At 51.8% G+C, this 15,942-nt stretch overlaps 1 long non-coding RNA gene across 2 annotated transcripts in view; it reads left to right on the top strand.

Moving 5' to 3' along the window:
- LOC123857729 (uncharacterized) overlaps nucleotides 1-15,942 on the top strand; it is a 259,889-nt gene that overhangs the window by 117,088 nt on the left and 126,859 nt on the right. The window lies entirely within an intron of this gene.

Here is a 15,942-nt window from a genome sequence, read left to right as displayed (position 1 = left end):
CTGCCGTGTGTCTCTGACTCTGGTCCATTGTGCATGCTGTGTGGGGGAGGAAGAGGAGAGTGGAGTACTCCTCATGGAGGAGGAAACTCTCACAGAGGCAAAGCAGGTGGCTGGTTTGTATGTAAATGCTGAGGCGTGCTGAGGCTGTGTGCCTGTGAAGCTGGGGAAGTTAGGAAGGGGAGGGTCCTAGAAGAGAAGGTTTTTGGGGAACAGCTGCAGGGGTGAGGGCATGGGGCTTTTCTAGTGTCAGGAGGGGTGAGCTGGGGACAGAGGGGAGCGTTGAAGGAGAGAGGCTGGCCCAGGCTGAGACTGGCCAATGCGATGTGGTGGCGAGTATGAGCTGGTCTGGACTTTGCCTTGGCCCAAAGCCAGGCACTGGGGACCTCAGAGGGGGAAGAGAACCCATGGCCAATTCCCACCGAGGGTCCTTCTCTTGTGTTCCACGTGGAGAGCCCAGGGCGTGAGATGGAGAAGGGCGGTGGGGGAGAATGGCAGCTGGGGGAAGGTATGTGATGTTCCTGGGGGTCACAGGAAGGCCCATGTGTCCCACTCTACTGACCCTCCACTCTTCCCATGCCCCAGACCACAGCCTCTGTGCCCTCCTTCCTTCCTCCGTCAGGTCTACTGCTCACAGTCAGAGGGAACTTCTGAGATCCTTGTAAGGGCTCTTCTCCCCAGGAAGCTGGGCTGCTTCCTCTTTCCTTTCAAATTCCACTCAACTCTCTGCTCCTTGGCTTTCTAGTCACTTATAGTTGGGGTGAATGTTACCTGTCTTCCAAACTGGGACATTGCTGAAAATGAAGGGAAGGCTGTTAATGATTTTTTAGAGCAGTGCATTACCAGGATATACCCCATAGTCTCACCCCTCCAGCCCAACCCCAGGCCCCCTTCCCCCAACAGCACCCTCAGCCCCTTGAGAATCTGCCACAGTGCAGGCCTGCAGCTTCCAGGGCTGGAAGGCTCTTTGCCATGAGGGTTCTTTACCAGCATGAGGGTTCTTTACCAGCCTCAGCCCCAGCTCTGCACTCACTGGTGTTGAGACCTTGGCGGAGCACCCTTCCTCTCTGGCTCATCTCCCCATAAAATGGGATGGTCATGCCTGCTCTGCTCCTTTCCCAGTGGAGTAGAGGATGTGTTGGCAAATGGATGCATGTGCCCATGAGGCTTGCTGGAGTTATCATCCCCTTTCCTGTCCACATTTTGGCTCCAATTATTATTTTAAAATTTTTAAAAATTATGGTAAAATACACATTATACAAAAATGCCATCTTAGACATTTAAGGATATGGTCCAATAGTGTTAATTATAATTACATTACTGTGCAAGAGATCTTCAGGATTTTTTCATCTTCCCAAACTGAAATTCCATGCCCATTAAACAACAACTCCCCATTCCTTCTCCCCCACCATTCCACCATCCCAGACTTCTCTGGGAATCAGACTGCTCTAAGTACCTCATGTAAGTGGAGTCCGACAGTTTTTGTCCTTTTGTGACTAGTTTGTTTCACTTAGTATGTCTTTCAAGTTCATGTATCTTGTAGCATGTGTCAGATTTCCTTCCTATTTAAGGCTGAATAATACTCCATTGTATGACATACCCCGTTTTATTTACCTGTTTATCCATCAGTGGATATTTGGATTGCTTTCACACCTTGGCTGTTGTGAATAGTGCTGATGTGAACATGGATGGGCAAATATCTCTTCGAGGTTCTGCTTTCTTTTGGATGCATACCCAGAAGTGAGATCGCTGGCTGATGTGGTAGCTCTATTTGTAGTTTTTAGGGGAACTTCCTATTGTTTTCTATAGTGGTTGCACCATTTTACATTCCAACTATCAGGGTAAAGGGTTCCAGTTTCCCCACATCCTTTCTTGTTATTCTCTGGTTTATTTTTTGTTTTGTTTTTTTGTCTTTGTTTTTAAAATAGTAGCCATCCTAATAGGTGTGAGGTGATATCTTATTGTGATTTTGATTTGCATTTGGTCTCAATGTATTTTTTTTTTACTTTTTTGGCCCACATTTAGTTTAATTGCCCTTGTCCATAGAACCTTCATTCCCTGTAGCACCCAGCTAACCCCCTCTGTACCTTCCAGGATCCTCAGGCTGGTCTTGCAGTGGTCCTTGATTATTGCCTCTCCTATCGGCCATGGACAGCCAGCCCGGTGCAGGGGAGGTGGTATCTTTCTTCCCTGTCAGCCTTAGCATAGCCCTGGGGGCCCAGGGAACTCTCTCCGTCAGGTTGACTGGATGCTGGTTGAGCAGGTCTTTAGTTCAGCTGCCCTCAAACCTAACCCTGAATCAGAATTGTCCTGTGGGTTTGCTAAACTCCAAAGTGCTGGGCCCTGCCCCCAATTTCTGATTCAGTAAACCTGGGATAGGATCTGTGAATTTGTATTTCTAACAAGTTCTCAGGTGATGCTGATGCTGCTGGTCCAGGAACCACACTTGGAAAACCACTGCTGTTTCCTGCAAAAACCTTGCTGGCCTTCCAGGGAGCCTTGTCTAAGGGGTGCGTGGGTGGGGGGGTGGGGGCTTGGGGGAGCCGCACCTCCAACACTCAGGGACTGAGCTCCTCTTGCCTAGAGGCAGAAGCAGCCTCCAGTGTTTCTGGAGAATGTAAGTGTTGGGTGTCCTCAGCCAGAGCTGTGACATCCAAGTTTAATTTGCACGGAGGAATTAGAGGGAGGGGGCTGTGTGAGGAGTGGGAGCTGGAAAGGTGGCTGTGTATTTCATGCTGTCCCTGGCTTTGAAGGTCCCAGGAAGGCAGGCACTGACAGTCGGGGACAGCTTCATTGTAATGAGGGGTGGGGAGATGCACCCTGCTGGGAGCGGGGCGCAGAACCTGGGGCTCCTTGCCCGGGGTGGAGAGACAGTGGATGGGAAGGAGCAGGGGAGGTGCTTTGTGGGCACAGATGGGAGGAGGGGAGGAGATTCTGTGATCTGGGCCCCTCCCACAGCTCAGTCCCCTTCTCCCACAGGATATAGGGGTGGTGGTGAGCTTCCTGGAGGACGTTAAGGGCCTGCCTCTGTCCCCAAGGGGCACATCTGGAACATTCCTCCCCCCTCCAAAGAGGTGTCTCAACAGCTGCAGAAGCTTCTGGTAGAGCAAAGCCCCAGTGTTCCCGGAACTGCTCCCAGTTGGGCTTTGGTGGTATCAGGAGCCTCTGAATTTCAAGGGAATAGGGCTCATTACCATTTGGTCTCGGATCCACTTCCTTCCTGCTCCATTCCCCGTCCCCAACCTCCACCAGTAAAGGCCAAGGCCATCTTTAAAGAGTTTATAATTGAGGGCTTAGGGAGAATCTATGAACATTCTGAAAAAGCCCTTTCCTTTTCCTCGGTTTTGGCCACATTGGCTCCACCCTCAGCACAGCCGTGATGTAGCAACTTAGCATCTGAGATCCAGGGTGAGGGGAGAGTAAAGGGGCGGGGTCTCTGCTCAGAGACAAGCTTTGTTTGGGGACACTCTCTGGGACCAGAGGTGGGGGCGCAATTTGCATGGGGTCAGTGCCTCCTGTTCTCGAGGTAAAGACTCGGAGGGCTTTCAGCACCCCTGAGTTGGCTGCATTGACAAGCGTGCCTCCTCCCAGCTCAGCAGGGCGCCGTGCCAGTCTCTGAGGAGACAGAACCATTTGGAAAATGACCTTGGTTTCTTTCCTCACAGAACTCCAAATCAGTAAGAGACTGGGTGGAGGGTGGGTACCTGGGCAGGACTCAGGCAGATTCTCCTGCACTTCTGCCCTGCCCTGCCCCCTTTCTAGGGCTTCACTTGCCCTTCCAAAGGACTATGCAGCCATGGAGTAGGACAGGCCCCTGGAGGTGGGGAGCAATGATGGCATTGCAGTATGGCTTCGCATCAGACGGATCTGGGTTAGAATCTCGCCTTGGCTTCCCAATTGCTGGAGATAGGACCTGGGGCAAGCCCCGTGACCTTTCAGGGTCTCAACTTGCTCATCTTGAAAATGGGGACATAACTGCCATTTTGCAGGGATGTTGTGAGGCTATGAGACGTGGAAAACACTTAACAAGGTGCCTGGCACCCTGAGAGCTCCGAATAATAGGTACGTGCGAGACCTTGAGATGGATGCGTGGAAAGCAGCGCAGGGCCTTCCCCAGCCCCACGGCCCTTCCCTCCAGCCCAGACCAGGTGGAACCAGGGACCAGGCCTTGAGCCCCTCCCTCAGAGCGGGTTGGAGTGAGCATTCAATCCTGATTAGCTCCACCGGCTCCCTCGTAACCTTTTCATTAGGAAATTATGTTTAATAGAAATTGTTCTGACACCTCTCAGCGCGTTTCCCTGCAATTCATTACCATCTCCGGGGAGGGGGCGGGCAGCTGCGTGCTCCATCAAGGGAGCCCCACCCCCTCCCCTGTCCAGTCATTGCCTGTGTAGGTGGAAGGGATGCGGGACAGAGGTGTTCCAGCTTGGCGTCCCCAAGGGGAGGCAGGCCAGCTGCTGGAGCACATCTGGATGGGACCCGCCTGCTCTTAGCGCCCTCCCCTGGGTCTGATTTGGGACCTCCCAGCTGCTGCCAGAGTTGCCTTGTGTGTTGATGGCATCTGATTCTTGTCCTGTCCTCAAACTGCCCCCAGCAGGGAGAGAGCGCGGTGGTCTCCAGCTGCAGCAAAGCAGGAAGAACGGGTGTGCTCTGTGCCCTGGTGCCTCTGTCTGCCTGAAAACTGTCCTCCCTCCCCGCTCCCTTCCTCCCGGAAGCCTCCCTTCAAGAATCCCCTCCAGGTCTGCTGTGATTGTCTCCCCCTTCTGCACCTGGTCCCTGGAGAGGAGGAGTTTATACCTGCTAGTCACCTGACTCTGGGGAGTCTGGTCTGCATCCCCCGCCCCCCACTGGCTGGGACTGGGGAAGGCAGGGACTTCATCAATCCTTGTCCTCAGCCATCAGGAGCTCTCAGGATTCAGTTCTGAGGGCAAGGCCTTCCAGAATCCTCCTGTCTGTCTCCTGTAACTCTGGATAGTTCTGTTTCTCACAGTCCACCTTGGGAGGAAATGGGGAGGGTAGGTGGAAAGTCACCCCCCCATCTCTCTCTCTTCTACCTTCTTCCAGACCTGAAAACTAGTTGGGAAGTTCTCTTCCGTGTCCCTCCCATTTTGGTCCCAGGCTCCTGGCGGCTGCTTTTCCCTTTCTTAGTGCCTTGGATTTTGGCTCTGTGAAATGAGCAGGGACCCTCATCCTGTTCTCCCCCGAAGAAAAGAGGGTGCCAGGAGCTTGGTGCTGAAACAGGCCCTGCCTCCCAGTGCTTGGAGATCTGGGGAGCCAGCTTGGATGCCCCAGCATGCTTTTCCTGACCTGACAACTAGTGAGACCCCCTCTTGCCATTTCTGCAACCAGTATCTGAAATTAGCAGCAGTCTAATCTCTCTCTGCCATATCACTCAATGGTGTAATTGTGCAGAAAAAAATGTATTAAAATGCAAAACACTCAGTTGTACTTCTTTATGTTAAATCCCTTCTTCACTCTATCTCCCTCTTAATTTTACAAGGTTTTTTTCCTTCTCCCCCTTTCATAAAAGGGAGAGCCGGGCATGCAGGGAATCATTTCAACTCCCCTATAAATCTCTAAAATGAATACTTAAATTCGAGGAAAAAAATACATTCTTACACCTTTAATTTCCCTGCTATGAAGTGTAATGAAAAAGCCTGATTATTTTTAATTCTTCCCTTTAATAATTCAGCAGCAGAGTGATTTAAGACTGGGATTCATAATTACCTTTTCACTTTCTTGGCAAATGGACTTTTAATAGAAATGAGAGCTTTGGCAACTGAAACGTATTTCAACAGGTGGCTGAGGGGTCAGGCCTGACGCCGATTGGTGCAGAAGGGCTCCCGGGGCTCCTCCGGGCCATGGGGTCCAGGCCAGACATGTGGGCCAACTGGCTGAAGGGAGAAGCATGTTGCTTGTGCTTGCTGAGAACCATCTCTCGGGACAGTAATGAATGGTCACAGTGTGGGTGTTAAATGACCCATTTATCCTGGAAGGAAGAAACTGGTACAAAATGGCCATGAAGAAAGTCTTCTGATTAGCAATAATAACCCAATAACCAAGAGCTTAATGATGGTGCCTGCAATTAATTGAGCAAATACTATGTGCCAGGAACTGTGCTAAGTGCTTCCAAGACATTCCTTCTTCTCGTCTTTGTAATAATCTATTCTAGGGACGTGGAAACGGAGGTGCAAAGAGGACTAACAGGCAAAGTCAAGGTAAATGGGTAGGGCCTCATTTCTGTCTGACCCTAGAGATGTCACTTCTTCTCCTAGACTGATCTCTCAAGCACTGCCCAGAGTCCATTACCCAGACCCAGTACCTGCCCCCAAGGAGCTTACAGACAGAGGAAGACACAGTGGCGGGGTAGGATTGGAGAGAGACCGTGGAAAGGCACTGGGCTAGGTAAGAGTCAGGAGCCCTGGGCGCTTCCATTAGCTCCGCTGTCAGTGAGCTTGGAGATACTGGGAAAATCACTTCTCTGAGCCTCAGTTCCCTCATCTGTAAAATGGGGATAATAAAAACTGACTTGTCTGGTACAGAGGACTGTAATGAAACCAAATGAGGAAATACGTATTGGCAAGCCTTGTAAATCGTCAACTGCTCTCCAAGGGTGAAGTATAGCTATTGTCATTTGATAACAAGAATGCATAAAACTGATCCATTTCTGTCCTCTTCCCAAAGCCATTTTCCCTGCTGCCTGCATGCCCAGCCTTTCTACCAAAATCCAGCTCAGACTTTATCTCTTCCTCCAGGAAGCCTTCTGGATTGACTGCTCTCAGGACTCATCATTTCATGACTCTCCAGCCCCCTCTTTTTCTATTTTTTTATATTTGGTTATTTGAATCCTTAAGTTCCTTGAGAGCATAGGGGTGTGTGTGTGTGTGTGTGTGTGTGTGTGTGTGTGTGTTCTCTCTCCTGTCAAACCCACTACAAGGCTTTTTACTACCTTTCTTTTTTAACTGGAAAATGCCTTTGCATTCTGACTGTAACACATCAATACCGTTGATTCACTGCCTGAATAGAAACATAGATGGTGAAAACACACAGATAATCCCAAATCATGAAATATTGGTATTGGAGTGCTGTAGCATGCAGTGAGACAGCTACGCACACGCACACACACGCACACGCACACACACGCACACGTGCATGCACATACACGCATGCTCACGCGCACACACCCTTACCATCCTGTGCCTGCATCTGGATCATCTGAGCTTGCTTATATTTGTGATGAGGATCCAGTTGGGGACAATTGGACCCAGCCCTTATTTTACGGTTTATCAGTGCTTTCCCATACATTAAAGAATAGGATTCCTACAAGAGCCTCCTGCAGGATCCTTGTCCTTTGTTCAGAACAGGAGAGGTTAGGTGGCTTGCCCAAGATCTTCCTCTGAGTGGCGAGAGCCTTAAAAGGCCTTCACATTCCTGAGCCATGACTCTCCGAAGATAGCAGCGGGGCTGTCTGGTTCGAGAGAGGGAGTTTTGGTACGTGTCTGGAGGACTGTCTGGAGGAGGAGGTGGCTGCCCGGGACAGGGACTCAGGAGCCCTGGGGCCTGAGCTTTGGGGACAGAGCTCTTCTTGAGCCCCACAGGAATCTGAGTTCTGAGCTGGCCTTCCTGCACACATCCCTTTGAGCCTCCCTGTGCCCCAGGCTTTCCAAGGACCCAGGAGTCCCCGCTCTGGAGTCCCCACTCTCCACACTCTGGTTTGCTGTAGCTTGCTCCTGGGGGCCTCAGGAGGAGAAGAGGGGGCTAGAGTCAGAGGGATGGGTCATGAGGACCTTTGCCCAGATCTGGGTGGGTTGGGTGCCCCTTCCCCGCCTCACATGAATGTTCCCTGGACTGAGAAGGCAGCAGAGGGGCCCTCAGAGGTACTTGAGCCCTGATTGGGAATAAGTGTCTGATAATGACTCCTATCAAATGTCAAGCGGCCTTCTCGGCTCCTCCGGGGCTGATTGCTCCCCCTGGGTTGGGGGCGGGGGGAGGCCTGGCCCCCTGTGCTTCTCCAGCATTGAGATCCCACCCCAGGACTTTGTCAGGGTTTTGTCTCTGAGGTGAGCTCCTCCTGGGGCTATGGACAGCCTCAGGTCTCATGGCAGCCCTCCCTAGTCAGAGCACTGGAGTCCTTAACCCTCTTGGATACTACCACAGACTGGGCGGTTCGCAGATGCCGAGATGGGTGGGCGGGGTAGGACTGAAGCTAGAACTGACCTCACAGGTCCTGGGGCTAGACAGAGGAGGCAGAAGCTCCGTCAGGCTCTTTACAGAAAGGGTCCTACCCCTTCAAGGCCCTATTGGAGCACAAATCCCAACTTCTGCCTGTGGCTACGATTTGTCTCTTCTGAAGGCTCCAATGTATTTGTTGGTTAGTGTTTTATAACTGCCCCCAAATTCAGTGACTTGAAACAATTAGATTCATGGTTTCTAATGAGTCTGTGGGTTATCTGGGTGGTTCTTCCAGTCTTGGCTGGGGTCACTTGTGTACTTGTGGTTGGCCATGGGTTGAGGAGGCACCTCTGTTGATCTCTGGGCTCTCATGTCTGGGAGTCATCTGGCCCTAGGCGCGTTTAGGGAGGCCTCAGGTGGGACAACTGGGCTCTTCTTGAAATATCCTCATCCTCCAGCAGGCTAGCCCAGGCTCACTCACATGGTGCTGGCAGGGTTCTAAGAGAGCATGGAAGGGTTGCAAGGTCTCTTGAGATCTAGCCTTGGAATTGGCATGCCATTACATCTGTTGAACTCTGTTGGTCCAAACAAGTCACAAGGCGGTTGCATTCAATAGGAGGTGAAATAGACTTGACTTCTTATTGGGAGAAACTGCAAAGTCATGTTGTCAAGGGGCACGGATATAGGAAGGGGAGGATTTGGGGACATTTTGCAATCAACCTGCTATATCCAGCCTCTGAAGTCTCTTGTTTCCCCTCCTCCAAGGTCTGAGTGGGAGAACTTGGCTTGATCACAGGGAAGGACTGGGCAGGGCCTTGACCCCATGACCTCCTAGGCTTCTTCTAGTTCTGACATTTTGTGATGAGCTCCTGTTCTTTTGTTAGTGGGTCCCTCACATCACCATCCAGCTGCATGACCTTGGGCTCTTCACTTCTTCGCTTTCTGCCTCAGTTTCCTCATTGGTGAAATGATGTAGTTGGATTAAATTTGATAATTAGATTAGACGATTAATTATCAGGAACCTGCTCTGTGCCAGGAGATTGCCAGATATTGGGCTGGAAGATCTGAAAGGGCCTGCCAGGCTGGTGTGGGAGGACATGCTGGCAGGGGGCAGAGTGCCCAGTGGGGTGGAGAGAGACACCGATTACAAAGTGAGTTCATATCCTTCTCTACCACTGTGGAGAAGTTGGTTCCCCAGTCTAAACCAGTTTCCCCTTTGGCAAAACTGGTCAGTGAAAGTATTTGGTAAGATCCTAACCGGCCGCGCATTTGTTAACTGTGAAGCGCGGTACACATGTCAATGTCTGGAGCCACTGGCCCTGTCCCGGACATCGGCCTTCCTGTGGACAGCTGCAGGCGTTTTACTTACTTCTGGTAAAATCTGATGTTGGTTTCTCACCATTAAATCAGTGCTCCTTGGGCTGAAGAAACACGGCGGAACTTGCTGGGTTAGACACGGAGGGGTGAAGGTTATAGAAACAGGGTTATTCCCTGTCGTCAGGTGGAGGATGCTCAGGGAACTAAGTCTGGCTCGCTGAGCGTTTGAGCAGATCCAGATTCCACTAACCTCTTTGGCCACCTGCCATCCCAGACGCTCTCTCAGATGTCACTGCATTTGTTTTCGTCCTCGCCGTGACTTTGTTGGGGACAGTGCTCCTTTCTCACGTACAAACAAGGCCGCTGTGGCATGTGGCTCAGAGAAGCAGAGCGACCTTCGTTCGTCCACACAGCTAGTCATCGCGTACTTAGAATCTGTCTCATGCTGACTGGATGTAAAGAGATCATGGCTATAGACTTGAGATGAGGTTTGGATGTAGCTCTTCTGCTTTCAGTACTATTACTTTTCCCACCACATCACACTGGGGGCTGCTCAGTTCCAGGACCATTGGGAGCAGAACAAGCTGGTATGGCCGTCAAAGGCAGTGTGACAGCATTCAGGTTAGATGGACCAAGAACTTGCTGATGACAGGGACCCAGGATAAAAACAGTCATAGCTAAGATTATTAAGGACTTTGTGCCAGGCACCATGCTAAGCCCTTTGCAAACAGTATCTCATGGAATCCTCAGAAGACCCTTGTGAGGTCTGTACTATTTAGGTGGCTTGCCCAAGGTCACACAGATAGTGAGAAAGCGTCTGGGGTTTGCATCCCGGTGGCTTGTCTCCATCTGCAGCGTAGGACTCTTGGCTAAGGTGGGGGGCCAGGTGCTTTGTGCCTTAGGTCTCCCCAGGCCCCCGGCTGATGAGAGGCTGTGTGCTACCCAGGGAAATGGAAGTACAGGTCCTGTCCATGCCCAGGAAGGTGCAGCTGGGGCTTCTGTGAGTCTGCTCCAAGTAGGGCAATGTATGGAGAAAAAGTGTGTATGGAGAGAGCATCTGAGGTCAGGCTTTCTTTTTCAGGGAGTTGATGCATCACTCAGATACCCAAGGCCATTAGCTCCCTGCTTAGTTGTTTATCATGCCCAAGGGCGTGAAATTGATTCCAGAAAGCCTGTCTATTTCCTCTGGCTCTTCCTGCAGAGGGCAAGAGTGGGTGTGCCTGCGCAGGGCTGACCAGGATGAGGGACACCCTTGGGTTGGCAACATAACTCATATGGGCATATCTCTTCAGGGGCCTTTGGGATGTCAACTCCGTGTCCAAGAATGGGTATCTTCCTAGGGCTGAGAGGGTCGAGGGTAGAGTGGCACCAGGGCAGAAATGGGAACAGCGGGTTGGAAAGAGCAAATGCAGTGTGCAGGCGAGGGTAGAAATGGAAGTGTCCAGCTTTGGGGTAGAAGTGATAGTAGGACTGAGTTCCTGGCCCAGAAGCCTGCCCCCAGATCCTGGATGACCTGGTTGGTCTAAAGTCATCCCAGTCGCTGCTGGCAGTTGGTCAGGATGGGCCAATGAGGTGCAAGGAGAGTTTTTCTGAGGGGTGCGGGAAAGTCTTTTGTACACTTCTGGAAGAGTCTCTGAGAGTTGCTCTCTTCTGGTTTTCTCTGAACATTGTCATGGGTGGATATAAGGCTCCTAACTGCCCTATGCCATCTTGTGGCCTAGTCTGAGGATGATGGATACACAACAAAAGAATCACAGGGAAACAGGACCAGACTTCCAGATCACACCAGATCCACACCCAGATTCCGCCCTACCTCCAGGTTTCCAGAGCTAGTAAATTTCCATATATGTGAGCCACTTTGAGCTGTTCCATGTTCAATGCCCCTGAAAACCCTCTAATGGCTACACTGATCGCTGGTTACTCATGTGTAATGGTGGCCCAATCCAAGAGACTGCAAAGCTGGTATCTGGGGGGGCGCTAAGGGGACCAAAGAATGCCCCCTTCCTCACCCTCAAAAGCCTTCCCATTGGCACATGGATGGTGTCCAAGATGTGTGAAGAAAGGTCCTTTCCTTTCAAGGCAGCTCTTTGCCTAGGGACCACCCTGTCCCCCTTCCTCCCAGAGGGGACCCTGTTTCAGATAGAAAGACTCTGAGAATAGTTGATGGCCCATAGTCACTCAGCATGAAGGGCTCAGAGTATGAAGGACTTTGTCAGGGAGGTAAAGCCCCCACTGCTTGGGACTCAGATGGAAAGAGACCTTGGGCAGAGGGGGAGGAGGCTAGAGCCACCTGACCCATTGTCACTCCCCAGCAAACAGATGGAGGAGTTGCCTTCTGCCCACATCCGTGGCCTGGCTTGGCCATAGTTCTCCCAGGGTGGGGTGGGGGTAGGTCAGCCTGTGGTGAGCACTTGGCCTGTCTTGTGACCCCAGCTAAGACAGAGGTTGTCAGGGGCCTTTGTGTCCAAATCACCCCCCCCAGGGGCATGGGCTGGTCCCATATTACTTAAAGAGAAGTGGAGGGCCCTGGCTCCAGAGGGCTCTGTATTTCCCTGGGAGGGGAGTCGGGCAGAACACAAATAAGACACTTTATTCAGAGAAACCATCTCCCCTATTTACATTTAAATTGAATAATTTAAAACACCTTTATCCATTTCCATAAATTATCCCCCATTGGACGGGAAGTCCAACTGTGTGGAGGGGGTGCCGTCCTGGGGAAAGGCCTAATTACATTCCCTGCTACAGGGCTGAGGTGGGAGGGGAGGGGGGGGAGGTGCGGAGGGGCAGGCAGGCCTGGGCGGAGGGAGCTCCAGAGGAGGCAGACATTTGCCTGGAACTAGCAGGAAGGAGGAGGGAGCTAAGAAGAGGTGAGGTCCCTTTAAGAGCTTTGCAACTGAGAGGTGAAGGGCAAAAAAGTCTTCCTTTTCTCAGAGGAGTGAAGTCTTTGGGACCAGCCAAGGACATCACTCAAGTTTGATCTGGGTCAGCCGTCCTCTGTTTCCGGCTCCTGCAGACCCAGTGTCTGGCGTGGGGGCAGAAGGGGAAGAGGAGGAAAGAACAGGCTTCCCTCCGGGATGACTTCCTTACGGGGTGTTTCCCAAACACCTGTTATTTGCCAGGCTTCCCTGCAGAGTGCTGGGGACACAGGGCTAAAGCCCTGCCCTTCTGGGCTTCCGCAGAGGCTGGGAGGGACTGATCCGAGGGGAGGTGGGAGGAGCCAGGCTCACAGAGGAGGGGCTCTCTGGATGGCCCTGGAAGAATGTGGATTTCGGAAGGTGCTGAGGAAGAGAGAAGGCCTTGCTGAGAAGGCACCGGTGTGGAGAAAAGGCTCTGAGGGGAGAAGGCTCCGGGTCTAGGGCCTGCGGAGACCAGAGTAAGCTCAGGGGAGGAGGAAGAGTTGTTCAGGAGGCGGGCCTGGTGGCATCACCACAGCGGTCTCCCTTCACGGCCCACCTGTGAGCCTGCGTGGTTGGAGCTTGGGCCTTGCGACCCTCTGTCACTGACTCTGGTTAGGCCCTTCTATTGCCCAAGTGCCTCAGTTTCCCTGCCAAGTGCCCAGGGAAGCTGCAGGCTCTTCCCAAGCCCCCTGACGCAGAGGGATTGGATTCCTGGCATTGGCCCAATTCGTCTTCAGGGCTCTGGGGCCTCTCTGCCTCCGGAATCTCCCGGGCTGTCTCCCTACATCCCTGCCCTCCCGGGATCACCTCCCTCTGGCCTTTCCCAGAGATGGACGTCTCTCCAACTTCCCTCCTCTCAGTCAGGGTGGCTCTGGACACAGAGTAGAGCCCCAAATGACTCCGTCTTCTCCCCCACTGAAGACAAAATGGCAGGTGAATTGTGTGGAGTAGGGGTAATTTGGCTTGGAGAGGGGGACAGTGAAGGAGGCTGGTGACAAGTTCTCTGGTGCTTATGACCACCCTGCGAGGCAGGCATGATTAGCTCTGCTTAAGAGATGAGGAGGCAGAGGCTTCGAGCTGGAGAAACCAGAACTTCAACTTTGTTCCGTCTGCCTTGGAAGCCCCTGCTGTTGATCGCAGGCCGAGCTGTGTGGCTCATAAGGATGCCAACCAGCAGTTGCTGGTGAGTTGTGCTGCGCTGTGGGCCATGTGAGCAGATGGGGCATAAACCTCTCTGTGAAAACAGATTCGAGTGGCCATAGTGGTGCTGAAAATCCGTGCAGTCCCCTTGCGTGTTAATGGAATCTTCCTGAAGTGTTTCTTTGCCATCATCATGGGCCCTCCTGGGGGAGGAGGGCACATCCGGCAGGAAAAATGCCTGTGGGTCAAGGCACGCCTGGTCCCTTCTCCCGATTTTCAGAGCTAAGGCTCTTGAAATAAGCTCCTCTATTCTAGGAAAGAGATGTCTCCCCCAGTGGCCTCTGAGCCTGTCCCCGGCAGCTACTGTCCCTGCCGGTCAAGCCAGGGGTTTTGTCCTCTCGTACTGGAACCAGACAGGTGTATGTTCAGATCCTGAATCTGTCATCTGCTAGCTGTGTGACCTTGGGAAAGTCACTTGCCCTCTCTGAACCTGAGTCTCATTAGGATCAGAATGCCGATCTCAGAAGGTGGTTGTGAGAATCAGATGAGATTGTGTAGTGAGCCGCATGGCAGAGAGCTCAGCACACAGAGCAGTTGCTCACTAAACGTCAGCTGCTTTTCTGACAGGTCTACCACCTGATAATGAGGTCCTCCCAGCTGCCCCTCGCCTTTTCTGGGAGACCTTCCACGGCTGGCTCCCTGTGATGGCCGTCTCAGTGCTCGGTGTCCTCTGGACATCGTGGTGGTCGTTTTACCGCAATTGACTTAAAGCCGCTGTGTCTCACTCCACTTGTGTCTCATTTTCCTTTTCTGTTGAAAGATGCAAAAATAATACTTACCTGACAAAGGTGCTGTGAAAATTAGGTGAGAAAGAGCGTGGGTTCAGCACCCAGTATGATGTGGGGCACGCCGCCCTCACTCTGCAGCTGCACTGTTGCGTGTGGGTGGGTGGGTGGGGTGGGCTGCTCCCCATCAGGTTGGGTCCTCCCCGGCGGAGATGCCCCCTGTCTGACTTTCCCAGCACCAAGCAGAGCAAGTCCTCACCCTGCAGGGTTCAGGCTCCTGGGGAAAAAGTCCCCCTCCCTCCCTTCATAGGCTCTCAGGGCATTCCTCTTACGAAGTTGGTCACTGTGCATTAGCTATCGATGAAGTGGTTGCAGGTGTGGCCGGGATGACAGTGGAACTATTTAGGGATGATTTTCAACCCTCTGCTGAGGTTTCTCATTTGAGGTTAGGGTGTCAGTGATCTTCAAAATAGGGATCTCCTATTTAATCAACAAAGAGCTTTTGAGCTTCTGAACGATTGAGCAAAGCAAACCCTGAGCTGCATCCTGGGCTCAGATTTGGGGACTAGAGACACCTCCAGGTCCCAGCCCAGACGTACCCCCTGATATCATCTTGCTCATGCCAGCCCCGTCCCAGGGATGGTTAATTAGCCAAGTTCCATCACCCTGGGAGAAGGGGGCCAGCAAAGGCTGATGTCATGGGGGAGCGCTGTCGTGGACTTTCTGGATTATGACTCAGACACAACTGGCTATTTGATTTTTTAAATGAATTTCTTATTTCTGACTTTTAATGAATTTCTAATTTCCCCGGGCTTCAGTTTCCTCATAAAACAGGGGATTTGATTAGATGAACTCCAGGGTCATCTGCAAGTTTTAGAGTTCTGAATTTCTAGGTCTAACCTGAATCCCTCTTGCTGTATTTGAAGCCAATTGATACTATAGACTTGGTATAGACACTTATATTTGGTAATAAGTGACCTCAGATAAATCCTAGAGGGCTGTATTTTTAGTCTTTCCTAGTAGAAGAGCTTTGGTGGGATTGTATTCTAATTAAATATTTAATGGGATGTATCTGCCTGTTAAAATCACTGCCACCACCGTGCGAATGGATCTTCTTTGTGTTCTTATTTGCAGCTTGTCTGTAAATGGCAGCGCTAAGCCCAGCTGGAAATCTAGCCCCCAAGACCATGTGGGATCCAGGGATCCAAATAGGTTGTCCAAAGAGCAAAGGAAGGTTTCAGGGCTCTGAAGCTGCCCTTCCCACTCCACTTCCTGGAGCCGATTATGGTACTGCCAGCAGGATCCAGGGAATGGGCTCAGGCCCGGGTTTGGGGCTGCTCTTTATTCTGCCTGCGCTCTGAGAGCGGGGGAGAGAATATGTGCTTTTTCTCTACGTTAATAAAGCCCAAAATGAGTCTTCATTAAGGGCTCCATTAAGAAGCCACTGTTATTCTTGGCACTCATTAGCGTTGCTGCTTACCACTAAGTTTCCACACTGTTGCTTCCCTGGGGTTTGGCAGGGCCCCCTCCCCATGCTGGAGAGCTGCTCATAAGAGAGACCCCAACTGGCTGAATCTCAGAGGCGGAAGAACTAGGGCTTCCCCAGTCCATTTCATCCATTCCCCTGTCTCTGG

Source organism: Mirounga angustirostris, unplaced genomic scaffold (genome assembly GCF_029215605.1).
Source record: "Mirounga angustirostris isolate CCGP_5_RB_7025 unplaced genomic scaffold, mMirAng1.0.hap1 SCAF_13, whole genome shotgun sequence".
NCBI lineage: Eukaryota > Metazoa > Chordata > Mammalia > Carnivora > Phocidae > Mirounga > Mirounga angustirostris.
The sequence above is the reverse complement of the archived record's forward strand: the minus strand, read 5'-3'. Positions and strand labels throughout refer to the sequence as shown.